This window comes from Corvus kubaryi, unplaced genomic scaffold, assembly GCF_017639235.1.
Source record: "Corvus kubaryi isolate FWS band 111438036 unplaced genomic scaffold, C.kubaryi_AGA036_p1.0 37312, whole genome shotgun sequence".
NCBI lineage: Eukaryota > Metazoa > Chordata > Aves > Passeriformes > Corvidae > Corvus > Corvus kubaryi.
The window spans coordinates 1,027,537-1,043,415 of NW_024581098.1; the positions used below are offsets into that span (position 1 = coordinate 1,027,537).

A 15,879-nucleotide genomic window follows, 5' to 3' on the forward strand; every position below is an offset into this window, starting at 1 on the left:
CAAGTAAAGAGTTCTTAAGCTTCCTTCCTTAAAGTCTACTCTTTTCTTCCACTTTCTTATGGTGATGGTACAAGTTGACAGGTCTGACAAACTTGCAAGGTTATTGGTAAGGTATCTGTAAGCATGATTTTGTAGCTTACAAAAATACGCCTTCCTTGCACAGTGTAGTGCAGATAAATACCTCTACTGAGGACCCTGGTTGTTACAGCTTATTTGAATAAAGAGTAGGTAACAGGGTGTGAGAGGTGTGTAGAGGGAGAAAGGGAAGAGTGGCATTTTCCCTCCTCTTGTACAAGAGGTATTGGCCTTTACAAATAAAATATAAATATTGTTTCCTTTATAAACAAGGAAACAATAGTTGGTGTCAAGGACAGGACAAAGATATCCAGGCTTTTCACTGCTTGAAGTCTTCTACAAGATGGATGGGATTTCTTCATCAGAGGAGTGTCTTTCATGTGGAAAGCTGTGTCGTGTGTACTCATATCAGGTCATACACATCTAATTGTTCACTTCCTAGAATAATGAGTAAGCATTATTAGGACCCCTCTTTGTGAAGGCTAATTACCTCCATATTGCTCTGCCGTCCTGGCAGCATGGTTTTTCATTCAATACTGACTTGGTAGAAATGGTTTGTCTGGAAATTCAATTTGACTTTGGCTACAGCTCAGAAAAAAAGCTCAGCACTCATTAAGATTACTAATGATGAAGTTTATATTTTATGAATTTCTCAATACCGTCTTTTTAGATGGAAGTGCCATTTTTCTGGAGTAAAAAACACAATAGTTCATATCATCTTGTAGGTAATTTCAGCCTACAGGCTCTCTGCCTCCCAGATAGATGAGAGTTATTACCCTGTGAGGCTTTTCTCAGGAAACAGACAGAAAATAATTTATTGAGTTGCTTTTTAGTGATGCCTTTTAAATTTGTCATTAAATTTCTGCATTTTTCTCTGTGCATGGAAAACTCTAGTATAGTTTTTCAAAATTCTATCTATAGGGTATAAAGAGAGCCTTTTTAAAAAATTATTGTTGTCTTTTTTTTCTTTTTAAGTGATTAAACATTTTGTGTACTTGATGGATTTCCTTTATTGTTCTTAATGTCAATATTTCAACAAATAAAATGGTTATTGTTGTCTTTTATAACACTCTGTGCAATAGTTTTTAACTTCAATTAGGCATATCAACTCAAAAGTAAAGATTTCATAAGTTTTAAGTAGCATCTGCTATAGTAACTATCCATTAAATTCAGAATATAATTACAGACATGCACAATGCAGGTCTGAGGCCTGATTAAACTGATGTTGAATCTTCAATTGTTTAGATTTTAGCATTTGGGCTGTCAATTAAACTACATTAATTACAGTGCTTAAAATATTTTTCCCAGCTATTGTGAGTGTTAAAGTAAAAAAACCTAGCTGTTGGATAGCAGTAATTATTTCCAGTCCAGGGAAATAGATTATCAGTAGCAGCATCAGACACAAAACTTAAATCTACTTCAGGACTCCAAGATAGAAAACCGCTGTATGCAGCTGCAATTTATCAGGGACTTCCAAACATCATGCTGTTTACTTAAAAGTTGATAAATGTGGCACTTCAGCTCTCTCTTCTGCAAGGTGTCCACCTTCTTCTCCTCATCTTCCCTGCTCGGGAGACCTTCACTCAACTACAAGATAAAACTCCTGCTGACTTGATCCCAAAGTGAGCCACTCTGAGTTAATTCCCATGACTTAAATGCAGTTCCTGAGCTTTTTGGTATTAGGAGTGAATGTCATAATGGAAGATTTGGTTCAATAATTACAGCCTGTTGAAGTCAGTGGGATTTCTGATAGAGCAAAGAGTTACTGAGCATTATGCAAATGAGCCCAAATCATTACACAGCTATTAAATGACTGTGTGCACCAGGAAGGAAGAAAAACTGTTGGTGGCTATAAACACTTGTAATTAACACTGATGGAAAGAAATGAAGCAAAGGGCAATCTAGGCTGAATGCTAGAAAAAATGCTTAATGGTAAGGTCTATCGAACTGCATGAAAGTTCACTGACTAATGGAAGCAACTTTCAGTTATAACACTGAACTGGACAAAGAAATGTGTTCTAGGAACTTTTTCTGACATAGGGAGCTGAATAGTGTCTTTTCAGAATATATGAATAATTATTTTCTTTAAAAATTTTGTTATCCAGGCTGTAGGTTTTGGCAGTAGATTCCTTTCTGCTTGAAGATTTTGTATTTTGACTTGCAGGTGTAGGGAAATACATGTAACTTTGAAAATATAATTCTGGTGGTGTGACAGGTACAAATTTTCCAGTTGCCTTTAGAAAATAAAACCAAGGAGAGTTCAGGACTTTCATGAGAAATCTAGACTGAAATGTTTCCTGCAGAATTGAGAAATGGGAGAATGGCCACAGGCTAGACAAAACTGTATTTAATTCTTTAATGGTTCCCACAATCACAGAATGGTTGAGATTGGAAGGGACCTCTAGAAAGCTTCTGGTCCAATCTCTGACTGAAACAGGGTGACCTAGAATCAGGACTGTGTCCAGTCAGCTTTTGATTCTCTCCAGGGATGGAATCTCCAAAACTTCCCTGATCAACCTGTGACTCTCCTTGGTCATCCTCACAGTCAAATAGTGTTTGTTGTTGTTCAGAAGGAACCTCCTGAGTTTCAATTTGTGTCCATTGCCTCTAATCCTGTCACTAGGAGAGCAAATTACCTGGTTACTACCCAACATACATTTTTGGTTTTTGGATGCTGTTTACTAAAATGGCCAAAACCTGCCCAGACTATTTTTTTTCCCTTATTTATTACCAGTTCCAGTTGCCAGCAGAGAACTCCTTAGGAAGAGTTAATTCTGTAGCTGCATTTTCAAACTCTAGTTGTCTGATTTGTGAGAAGGTGAGAAAATGTAGACTGTGCATGAATTTCAAATCATCTCTGTGAGGTGATGCAGTGAAGCTTGAGAAGGATTCTGAAAAAGCTGAATTTGTAGGCCTGAAAACTGAGTTGTTCAATCATGTGTTGTTCAATCCTTAAGAAACTGCAAAATACAATTCACCCCACCTTAAAAAACAGACTGGTAGTACCCATACCTTCTGCTTTTATGATTAATGCTTAAATTGGAAGCATCCAACCTCTCTTAGATGGTGATATAAAGAACAAGAAGCTGGGATAAGAAATCTGCTACTACCCTAAGCAAATGCATCTTAGAAGGAAGTTTCACATGACACTATTATTGGTATAGACCTGGCAAAAGTTTGTCCTAGGTTTTTATGAGATTCAGAAGAACCAGTTCAGTCCAGTATCTACATAGACATGTCTCTGTTCATATACAGTGTGAGAGGCCTTATGTACAAACTTTGGCTTTACCATAATTACCAAGAGAAAAATTAATCACCAGAGAAATACCTTGAGAAATTCAGTAATCACTGATTTCATAGTAAGCATTTTATATATAAAACAAAGTACTTATTTGTGAATAAGTATGGAGAAACTGTTCCACTTAAAAGCTCTGATTTCCTATGCATAACAAATAAAAGAACTTGACAGTAATAAAAATACAGAATAATACAAAATAATTTTTTTTTTCAAAATCAATGACAGATGATTTTTAGTTTAAGGTGATATAAAATATTGGAACATGGCTTTGGTACCTAACATATAGCTGCAAAGATTTAATGTTGCTGAGCAGCTTGCTTGGATGCCTTTCCAATGATTTGCAAAGCCTTGAGGATTTCACAGTGATTAACTCTACCGTATGTTTTTTTGCAAAGGCCAGTTTTGCCAGGCCATCAGTTTATATGCAGATTAAATTGGCAAGTGTGATCAAACTTTCAGAATCAAGTAAAGTAAATGTTAATTGCTTGTAACTGCTTTTGGTTTTCTTACTGCAATTGGAAAGTTACAAAATAAAGAAGATAGATAATAAATGAAATTCCCATCTGAGATGGCATCTGGAGTAGCAGAAAATTCTCCTGTTGTCATGGGCTATAGCTACCAGTTATGTTACATATAAATCATTTCACTCATCACTGGTTGGCAGATTTTCTTGGCTCCACCAACATTTACAGTGGTTGATTCTCTAAGAAAAGGCTGAGAAATATTTTCTTCTCTAACTGTTTATGAATGACTTGTGTTTGGTACTGGAAAAAAAGGCAGATTTCTAAGTATGTGTTAGAGGTTTTGGGCCCTGGGAATGGGCAGGAACAGGCAGGTATGAATAGATACACCATGAGATTAGCTCAGCTGGTTAGAGCACAGAAATAACACCAGGGTCATGGGTTTCATCCCTATATGGGCCAATCACTTAAGAGTAGGACTTGATGATCCTTGTGGGTCCCTGCCATCTCGAATATTCTGTGACTTAGCTAGCAAGGAAGGGATCAGAGAAACACTCCTTCTGCAGCAACTGATTGTCCAATGAAAGCATAATGAAAGTATTGCTCCTCTGGCCATAGACAATGAAGTGAAACAGATTAGATACTGTTTGGTAGGAAATGTGAGGTGTCTGCCATAGAAGGCTTCAAACCAGGGTCAGGAAGTCATCGGTCCAAAAATGCATTTTATTACTATTGTCCATTGCTCAATTAAAAAAAATCCATATAATCTCATAAACAAATAAATAAATAAATATATGTATATATTTATGTATATATATATGCATGTAACAGATTTACAATTTATAAATAGATTGGTGGATAACCACATGCTTTTGTCCTGAGAGCTCAATCTCTGTCTGCCAGGAGGGAAAAAACATTTTGCTCTCAGAAGATTGATGAACTGCTTATATCTGGTTATAGATGGCTTCACTTAGACAATAATGTTTTCTTAATTTTTGGGTATGTGAGGATGTTTTCCCAAGGAAAAGTCAAGTTCAAAGTCCTGGCTGATTTATGTTCTCAGAAATCTTGATGCTGGGAAAAGGGAAAAATATGAAAAAAAATGCAGTGAGAGATGTAGGTTTAGAATTTACCTGTGTCCTCAGATTGCAGTGCTGTTTTAGCATGTCAGTCCTAAGGTTTATGTAAGAGCAGACACAGAGCTGAGCTTGTGGTTAGATGACAAGAAGGGGGAGATCTAACACTGATACGGATGAAAACTTGCAGATTGTTTTATTTCTGTGAACCTATTCGTTAAACCTTTGCAACTTTATTGTCTAATTCCGGATGTGAAAATGAATTCCTAATATTTGCTTATCCTATGTTCTTTGCAAACACTAAAGCATGTAGATAACTACTCAGTACAACTTCTAAGGGTCTTAAGAGAGAAAAGGGACATGTTCTTGTTTAGAGGAGCTAAAGTATCTTGTATTTGTAATACAGCTTCTCTGTGGTGGGAATACCTTCATGTGCAGAGACTCAACAGTGACTCCCTGATGATGGGAGAAGCCACCAGAAATTCAAGGGTTTACAGTATGTTTATAGTAAGCTTCCTGCTCTTTTAGACTGGAGACACCTAGAAGAGGTACTGAAAGCTAGGTAGTGAAATCAGGCCTGGTTTACATTAATAGATCCTAGCCCTAATTGTTATGTCCCAGGAAAAGGTTTTTATGCTGAACTGGTCATGCACACTGAGAATTAGGGGAAGAATAATTTTATTCCCCTTAACCATATTAGTAGCTACCATGGTAAAAAAAGTTAGCAGGTTCCTAAAAAAGCACAACAGATATTCAGTAGGATGAAGTTTTGTCTGGAGGGGGGAGGTGGGAATATTGAAGACTAAAATAGATATCATAGCTTAGAGGTGGTCAAAAATTTAAGTTAGGGGAGCAAATGAACATGGAACAAAAAAGAGGAAATGAAGATGACAATTTAATGGATAGCAAGGAAATGGAAGTATTAGCTGTAATTAAACACTTATCAGGGGGAGACAGAAAATTGAGAAAGGCTGAATAAGGAAATAAGTGATTTGCTAATCAAAGCATCTAGGGGACATCACTAAATGCATCAGGGTGGTACATCCTAGAAAGAAGAAACTGCACCACCATGAATATAAATGACTCAATAAGAAAGAAGACTATGCATAAATATTGAGAGTCTAAATAAAGAGGAGGTGAATTATATCTCATTAAAGGGAAGGTGTTGGAGTACTTGGAAACATTGCCCATATTGATCATTTGAGACAATATACACTTCCCATGATACTGGTAAACAAAATCCATTAGGAATGAAATTTGACATAGGGATGAACCAAATTTTAAACCAGGTTAAATAATAAAGTTAGAATAATTTAGATGTCACGTCATGTTTAAAGGTACATATCTTAAGTATGTAATTAACTTAGCTAAAAGTTGTAAACTTTGCTTTGTCTTAAGAAAATATGCTAAGTGTAAGAAATTGCCAGACCTCAAGAAGACTGCAGTACTGCCTTTTTTATTTTTAAAGATATTTTTTTCTGTGAATATAAAAATAGAGAATTTTAAGAGACCAGTCCTAGAAAAAAAATAGGTTTATTAGACTAAAACAGAGTCCTTTCTTAGATCATTGATAAATAATAAGACTGAATAAAATGAATAAAATATGTCAGTAATTCTTTCTTTGTAGGACCACAGGAGATTTCTTGGATGACCAGGAGGTGGAGAAGGAAGGTCACTAACTCTGAAGAAACCTTTATTGTATGAAGGAATTGACCAACAGAGAAGGAAGGTTTCCCAAAGCTCTTTTCTTGGAGACAATGTAGAAGAAAACATGAGGGATGTGGGAAATTGAATTGCTGATCTCAAGATTTCCATGTTAGTTATGGTAGCTATCAAGGAAAATGGAAGAGTTCTAAAACCTTTGGAAAGTTTTTCCCTTCCCACGATGTGTACACATGTATGCAAACAAAAAACATGACATTTGGAAATATAGTAGCAAGGAGTAAAGGAGGAAATAGAAAGAAAATGGCAATAAAGAAGAAAAATATGTGTCACAAAATGCCAAGGCTCATGGACATAGTAAGGAAATAGCTGACTTGTATTTCATTAGTTTCATGATGTTAGCCCTTGTGTTAGAAGAGTAAGTTTTAAGGGTATAACAGACTGAAATACTGCCTTTATTTTCAGCTGTCATCTTCAGAATAAGGGTTAGAAAATTCTCTTTGTTCCCCCCCCCCCTCTCTCTCTCTGTGCCCCCACAGGACAGGTAACCCAAGAGCACAAGCTAATGCTTACTGTGTCCTCTTTAAGGGATACACAGGAGAAAATCCTCCATTCACACTGAGACACACTTCGGTGGAAAATGAGTGATGTATATAGATCCTGGTGTAACCCACATTTAATTTACTATCTGCTTGGTGTTGCAAATTAATCTTAAATTAATCAGTCTGCACCTCGAAAACGTGGATGTGTCTGAAATAAAATTCATGTATACATTGATCGTAGGCTAGATAACATGAAGTCATTCAGAGAGCCAAACACAAATGGTTGGATGAAAGGCATCTATTTGCACTCTAACTCTATGAAGGCAAGACAGGTGTGACTGCTACAAAACAGAAGAAAAATTTTGATTCACTTTAAATGACCCCAATAAGTTGTTTGGTGTTCTGGAGGTATATTTATGAACAAACCTCCTTATGATTTCTGATACCCTGGCATGGCAGGTCATCTTGATGTGGAAGTTAAAACCACATCTTCCTATTGCAAAACATGGAGATAATCTTCAAACCAGAGGCCTGAATCTAGGTCTTCTCTATTTTGCAAGCCCCAAATGGCTGAGCTGGGAGGGAGCTCTGGAGACAACCCAGCCCCCAGTTCAAAGCCAGGTCAGCCAGGGCAGGATTCTCAGTGCAATGGGTGGGTCCCTAAACCCAGAGGTTACAAAGAATGTTCAATTTCTTTTTTCAAAGTCCCTCAGCTGAAGAAAGAGTAGTGATGTGTTGTTAGAGAAACAACATTATTACAGCTGGCGGTGGGGTCCGAGGCTGTGACCCAGGAAGAGATGACCGGTCCAGGGAGATGGTCCCGAAAGGAATCGCCTTCCTGAGGTCCGGTGTCTTCCTCTCAGCCGCTGGCAGAGGAGCCCTTGCAGAAGCTGTCAGCTCTTTAGTGATTATCAGCTCGTGATTCCAGCTCAGCTCTGCAGGGCAGCCTCCAGGCCAAACCAGACCGGAGAGAGAGACGAGAGGACCCGTATGGCTGGTTCCGCACGAAGGTAGCTTTATTGTGGGTCCCCTCTGGCGAAGGGAAGGCCAGGGACGAGCTCTCCCCCTACAGAGGCAAATTGGTCTTCTTTTATAGGGATACAGGGGATCAGCAAGGGGACCAATGGGTTACAGAGGGTCTGGGACAGACCAATGGGTTACAGAATGATCTGCATAGGGTCTCCCAAAGGACTGTGGGTCTACTTTTCCTCACCATGACTCAAAAGTAGTCACCTTTCCAGGGAGTCCTGCTGGGCGATTGTGAAATCTTTTATCTCAGCAGACATCCCTCCAGGGCAGTGGCTGGGCATATCCCACACAACATATCATATAATCACTTTGTTTAGGTTTGTGCTGGGAATCTGGGAGATGTAACAGTAAATCAAGCAGAGAAGGTAAAGAGACATTTTTTGGATTAGTGTTCCAACAAATATGTTACAGTTTGAGGCAGGCTATTCTAGACAGAACCCTTCTGGGGGAGAAAAGACCCCTTAGTGGATCTCCAACTTGTTTAAATATGCTAGTTACTTGTTCAGCAATGTTACTGCTGAATACTGTTACATATACCAGAGAGATATAAGGTGAACTTTAGAGGCAGAACTCCCTCTCACTTTCAGTGCATTTGAGCTGGTTTCTGGAATACAGTTAGGTAGATGGCAACATAATCAGCTGTAAAGTTTTTCTTTTCTGCCCTTTAAAAGGAAATTTAAAATAGTGGATAAACTGAATTCTTAAGTAATTACAATGACCTGTTAATTGCCACAGTGCAGGTTGCCACTCCAGCTGATTTGCTGATGAGGTACTCAGGGACAATCTTCTGACATTTTCTAAGGGCCCTGAGAAACGTGTGGCTGAGCACCCAGCTGACCTCCCTGCTGCACTGGGTAAACTACAGGTTGCCTGAATGATTTGTGATCCCACATCTCACTGCACCATTTAAATGCCTGCTCAATTAGATTTGCCACTGGTGAAGGTGGATGAAATGAAGCTGCTGAGCCATCAACTAGGGAAGCAAGGTAGAAGCACATGTTCCCTTTTCTTGTGTCACTACAAGGATATTTGCTCACGGATAGGACAGAGAAGATTGTCATCATTTCTGAGTTGCTGAAGGATATCTTCATATATATGTGCAGAATAAGATTTAGAATCAACTAGTAAAAATTTCATCTGTCTCTCTTAAAAGTAAATGGATATTAGTACTGAAGGAAGAAATGGAGTCTTCCTGTTAGTGTATCAGGTCTGAAACTGAAATATTCAGAAGTGGGAATACTTTCCTGCTGTTTTCTAGACAAGGTTAAGAGCCTTAGTTGGGGAAGAGGATTTGATGACTTCAGACTCCTGCAGACCAAAGTGAAAAGTGACACTCACACTGAGGTCAAAGTAGGTGAAGGATCAGGGTAAGATTTGTTCAAACCCCTGGGTGCAGACTGTGATAGATCAGTAACAATGAGCAGTGCCTTTCGTTATGCACTATTCTATTAGGCAGTGGGCTGGAGGTGAGGTAAGTTAAAAAGCTGATTGATGTGATTGTCCTGAAATCTCAGTGTGTGTGGGAGGAAATACATAAAACAATCCTCTTGTCAAGCATTCCTCTTTACTCAAAGTAGAAGAGTATGTAATTTAAATTGAATAGATGTTTTTTTCTACTTGCCACTGTCATAGGATGAAAAGAATGAAAACTGTAGAGCAGCAGTCATATAGAAAGTACAGAAATAGCACAAGGAGGGAATGGTTTTAACTGCAAAGAGAAGAGATTTAGATTAGATGTTGGGAAGAAATTCTTTACTGTGAGTGTGGTGAAACACTGCCACATGTTGCTCAGAGAAGCTGTGGATGCCCCAGCCCTGAAAGTGTTGAAGGCCCGTTTGGATGGGGCTTTGAGCAACCTGGTCTAGTGGGATCACTGCCCATAATGGGGGGAGTTGGAACTCGATGATCAGTTAAGTCCCTTCCAACCCAAACCATTCATTACCATGATTTTATGAAGTGTTTTGATTCAGGATGAAAAGAAGTTTAAACACAATTTGGGAGGAGGAAGGAGGGAAAAGAAAACCATTGATTTTGGATAAATTTTAGTTTAGTTTAGGTATATTTGATAGAATCTACTGTCTTTTCAACTTGATGATTTGAAATTAAATTTTGAAAAGATTTTTCAATTTGGAAAACAATTTCCAAAACCACTTTCAAATAGCCTTTTCAGAAAAGCAGAATTCCAGTTTAATGAAAAAAAGTGATGTTCCAACTCTTGGTTTTCTTCTACAAGAAGAAAAGTAACATCAAGAGTTAAGTTTATTCAAAAGAAGACAAAAGCCTTTTATTTAGACACAGATTTAGATCCCAAGCCTCTCTTGCTCTCAAATACTGCATTCTGAACAAGAGAAAACATCTTTCACTGCTGTCATTATTTCAATGATAGACTTCCACAATAAGTCTGTTTAGAAATTTGATTTTTTTTAATTACTCATATATCCATCAAATGAGTGCCATGGTAATATAGCATATGTTTAATTTGAAATCCTAATTATGCCAGATGTTTATGGAAATTCAATTCTCTGTTTTGTTGGTCTATTTCTTACACACATATATAACATATTTCCGAGCACAGCAGGACTGCATAAAATAAAAGGGCTGGGTACTGGTTAATATGGAAGGCAGTCATTAGTGAAAATTAAATTAATTGTATTATGCATTATATGCTCTTGGTTTTTATGAAAATACTAGAACAAAACAGCAGGATTTCTTGAGAACAGAGAACTCCTGTAAACAAAGCATCAAATACCTCACCAGGAAGCATTAAACTTCTGAAAACTAGAAAGAAATGAACCATAATTTCTAGCCTAATGGGGAGGTTAGAATCAGAGTTTCTAAAATACTGTCTGTACTTTCAATTCACATCAATGACTTTGCTTAGTCTTTTTAGCCTGTTGCTGGTAAATTCAGGTAGTCTTCAGAGTAATTCATTTCACACCACAGAAAGATTCTTCAGACTCTGGTCAACTGGATAGGACTGGATCACATTTAAACACAACATCCTTATTTGTCATTTACTTCATTGTGCTTGAGAAATTCTTGGAAATTTTTAAAATCAGTTTTTGTTTTCAAATGATAGAGAAAAAATCTGCCAAGACTAGATTACAAAAATCTGGCAGAAAGAGTTGTTGTTCTCCATCCAAATGACCTTTTAAAATTTTCCTTTTTTTTGTCTGTGTATGTAATTTTGTATTGATTACACATATACTGAATTGATCCATGAACTTTTAACAAGCTAATTGCTGTGATATCTTGAATGTCCAATAAATAAACAGAGGTTAGCCAAGCTTGATGTTATCCACCAAAATATCCGCAGACATTGAAACATATCCCAGTTGGGTTTTTCAGTGTAAAGGCATGGATTTAGTGGATTCAATTTGTGCAGTGCCAAAATGGAGCCACTAAAAGTCTTTTTAATTGATCACAAGACCTTGCGGCCTGTTCTAATCTGGAGCCTGAAAGCTACATAGGCTATAAATCTCTTCTGAGTATTTATAAATTCACTCCTATTTTAAAAAGTCACCAGAAGGAAAATTACCCCATCGGAACACTTTTCCAAATAGAAGAGAGCCTGAAGCATCTATTAAAATTTCTCATTGTTTTTTTGTGAAAACCTTTAATACAATATTGATAAGTAATCACTAAAATGTGAAAGTTTAAATACCTAGGCTCTATACAGTGAGGTATATAATTCAAATGGACATTAAGAAATTTAAAGTACTCCATTACTGCAGTAATCTGTAACTTGTTTACTTGCTTTGCTAGTTTCCTTTTTCTTTACAGGTGAGAATTTATGTAAACCATAAATAATTTTTTAGTAATTTTTTCTCAGGTATTTAATTTGGTGCTTCATTTTATTAGCTCTTCAGCTGCAAATTGCACTGCAGATCAGTATGACACAAAACAATATATTTTAATGGAATAAGAAGATGACCAAGAGTTGTTCAAATGGAAAAACAAGAAAATAGTTGGAGCAGAAAAAGAGAAGGGCTCCGAGGAGTGTCAGTGATGCAGATGGAAAACAGGAATCTGTAAAACAAACATTTTGACTTGCATCTGTGGAGTGAGCTTGGAATAAGAGCGCTATCCAAGACACACTGCCTAACATGATGAAAGGTAGGACAGCTGGCCAAGGGCTTAGTTGTCATGTGGGGACTGATATTTCAAACAAAGAAAAAAAAGAAAAAAGAGCCTATTATAGAAACAGCCAAATCACTGACAAAATGTTGTTAGAAAGCATTAAATCCTACAGAATTCAACAGAATTGTTTGATTTCTTTTTATTTTTTCACAAGTGACTAAACTGGAATGAGCAAAACAAAACTTCGAAAAAGCAAAGTGAAAAATATTTCTTTTCTGGAATTGATGATCACCAAAAGAGGTGTAACATAAAACTTTTTAAAGCTTTTGAAGATTATTAGGTCTCTGGTGTTTGTGGGAGTGCTTTTAAAACTGTTTTGAGGCTGATCTATCAGTGACTAACACAGAAAAATGGGATGCCGTGACACATGGTTTTCAGGGATACCACAACTAAAAAAGGGAAAAGCCACAAAACATGACAAATCTTATATCTGATTTTTATGGTCTTTCTAAGGAAAAAATATTCAAACTAAATAATTCAATTCCTGCAATATCTGTTTCCTTCTCTTTTCCTTAAATTTTGTTGCTTGGGGTCAAGAGACCTTTTTTTTGCATTCAGACCAGTGTTAGTAAAAACTTAAGAGGTGATTTGAGATATGCAGGTTTAAATCAGGCTTAAAAAGTTGCATTTATGCATTTGTATTATTTCCAATACTGTGCATCATATGGTAACAAACCTTTAAAAATGTGCTAGGCAGTGCTATGCACAGCTTAAGGGTTGGCTTAAGCAACATCCAAAGCATCAGACTTATCTGAAGATAAGTCAGAACTTCTGACTTTTTCTTTGGCTTTAGTAGGTGCTAAAGAAGGGTTCGTTAAGATACACTTCTAACTTCCTCATATAATGACCCTTAATTTTTAAATTAAAGGAATGCTGTAATGTCTCAGGTCTATAAATGTGTATTTAAGTGGTGGCATTGACTTTGTCTTTGGCAGGGTACACATGTAGTATTGTGCCTAAATGCTCTCTGTAAAATACCAGCCAGCTTGCCTAAAGGTGGCATCTGAGTGAAGCAGATGAGTAATGAAATATGCCTTGTAAGGCTCAGAATTAAAACTGCTCTGTGAGAAGAGGACTGCTGGGGCATTTTCAACATTTTCATAGGAACAGTAGGATAGTGCAACACTACTTCGGTAACATTAATTCAGACCCAGTGAGACCATGCCTTGTGGCAGATGGTAAGACACTGTTTTGCACAGAAGCATGGACCCCTCAGACATCTTAGGTATTTTTCTCTCCATTTCTTACCATTGTAACTCTCATATTTTTTCAGCATCTCTTATCCTATTTTGAATTTTGTTAAGCTTTCTTCTTCACTACTATTTGTGACAGTTAATGAGAGCACACAGGACATTTGCTTACTCTGTGAAAATTACTGTTTTCTGTTGTGAAATGTAGATTTGGTGCTTCTGGTTTCATGCACTGGCTAGGGACCCTCACCTTGGCTTTTCAGGCTCATCTACCTTTCTTTGGGTGTGTTCAAAAACTCAGTGTACATGGTTTTATAACAACCCCACATACAGACAAAATTTCTATATGTATATTGCCTTTGTCAACTAACTTGATGTGCATCCGTAATTTGCTCCCTCTAGAAGGGGTTAGTTTACAAAGCCTTTGCAAGAAAGAGGCAAGATTCAGTCCTGAAACACTGCATGTGTTTAAGTGCATTCGATCCATGCCTAACTCAAATAATAAAATGCTGTGGCATTGGCTTGGAAAATGCTAATGGACAAGGATCATTAAACAAGGCAATAGTCACACAAAGGTAATTGTCACAGTACTCTTCTATTGCATTTTCATGCCTACATAAAGATAATTTTATAAAAAATTTCAGTTACATTGAATCATAATTTCATTTAGAAATTACATCTTCATTCGATTACAATATATATATGTATAATATACAAATGCATTTACGTTCAGTTTCCTTTATTATCTTTTGTGTAGATCTGAAAAGCTGACTTGCCATTCCTTGAGGCCATTTTTTGAGGCCGATTCCCTCCTCATGCTCATGGTGACAGCACTACACTTATTCACAGATATAATAGTACTTCACCAGATGGATGAAAGCAGATGGGCTGGTTTCTTCTTTTTTCCTCCCTCTTAGTCTCTAAGGCTAAATTTCTTGCATCTAGCAAATTGCCACTACTTTTGCACGGGAAAAAATAATAAAATTCTTTCATAAAGTAATTCCTTAGCCAGAATTAGAAATTCATGCATGAAAGTTTAAAAATATTTAGAAGGACATTCACAAAAAACTATGCAAAATCCATAAGTTAATACAATTCCTCCACTGAACGGTAAGAAGCAATTCAAATGCAAATTCTTTTATTATTAAGCTTTTATTTAAACTTCTAGCTTATAGTATCACTGATGAATTTCAGCAATTCAACTGAGTACTTAATTTTATTAATTCCTCTTAACAATACTGTTAAAAAGGTTGGTTGTACAAAACTGTGTGAAACCTAACACTTGTTGCCTTTAAATTCAGGTTTGTGCCTATGAGAATCTCCTTTGGTCCTCATTTTATTCTTCAGAGAGAAAATAAAATCAATAACTTCTTCATCAAAGACATTTCATGCAGCAGTGAAAAGCTAACCGTTTATGTACAGTTTCAGACATTTTAGCTGTCTGCTTCACAGGAAGCACCATCTTCTAAAGAGAAATTTGACTGATTGTCTGCACCAGCCAGCCCAGACAACTGATGTGTTTGGTACAGGGAAGATGTGGGCAGAGCTGCAGGGAGGGCAGTCACTGACACAGGCTGCCCCTGCCACAGTCTCTCTGTGTGAAAATGCAGTTCAGCTTCTTGTGGAACAAGACAGCTGAGCCTGAAAGAGCTGTGACCTCGGGTAAGATCTGCCTAAGAAAACAACTATGCAAGCAAAAAGAAGCTTTAATAGGAAGACTGAAGGTAAACACAATTTTTTTTTTGTTTGTTTTGATGCGTTTTTGTTTCAGCAGCAGCATGTTTGCAACAAGCAGCAAAGTCTTGCAAAAGAATGTGTAGAAAAGGTTTCTGGCTACAGAAAAATTCCATCCCCCACTCCATAGCAAGTAATAAAACACAAAGCCTTTTGGGAAGATTTATAGAATCATAGAACCATAGAACGGCTTGGGTTGAAAAGGACCTTTAGATGTAGTCTAGTCCAACCCCTCTGCAATGAGTGAGGACATCTTCAACTAGATCAGGTTGCTCAAAGCCTGTGCCACCTGACCTTGAAGTCTACATTTGTTACCTCTAATGTGCTCTCTTTGGGAGAAGCACAGGGAACAAGACTTAGACCTGGCAGGCATTTGTCACAATCCTTCACTGAGGCAGTTGGACACATCTGGACAGTCGACACCTGTAGACTGAGGATCTTGTACCTTTTTGGGTGTCAGAAGGTACTGAGAGGAAGCAAAAAGTGCACATTTGCTGTGGTATGTAGTGTTCCTCTCCAGGGAGGTTTCAGATTATCTGAAGCTATGACTGGAAAGTTAGTTCTGCTGAGAAGCACTCGAGAAAGGCTTGAAATGAAACTAAGCCTACTCAGTCCTTGCTGAACAAGTTTTATGTTTTAATAATAATACCCCTCCCCTCCCCCCCCCCCGTA

The 15,879-nt window shown here is 37.4% G+C and overlaps 1 long non-coding RNA gene across 1 annotated transcript; it reads left to right on the forward strand.

The window, feature by feature from the left end:
* Positions 1 to 6,548: 6,548 nt before the first annotated feature.
* On the forward strand, positions 6,549 to 15,865 carry LOC121665119. The gene is made up of 3 exons (XR_006016233.1): positions 6,549 to 6,639; positions 12,005 to 12,259; positions 14,775 to 15,865. It is a non-coding gene; the product is annotated as an uncharacterized LOC121665119 (long non-coding RNA).
* Positions 15,866 to 15,879: the final 14 nt, after the last annotated feature.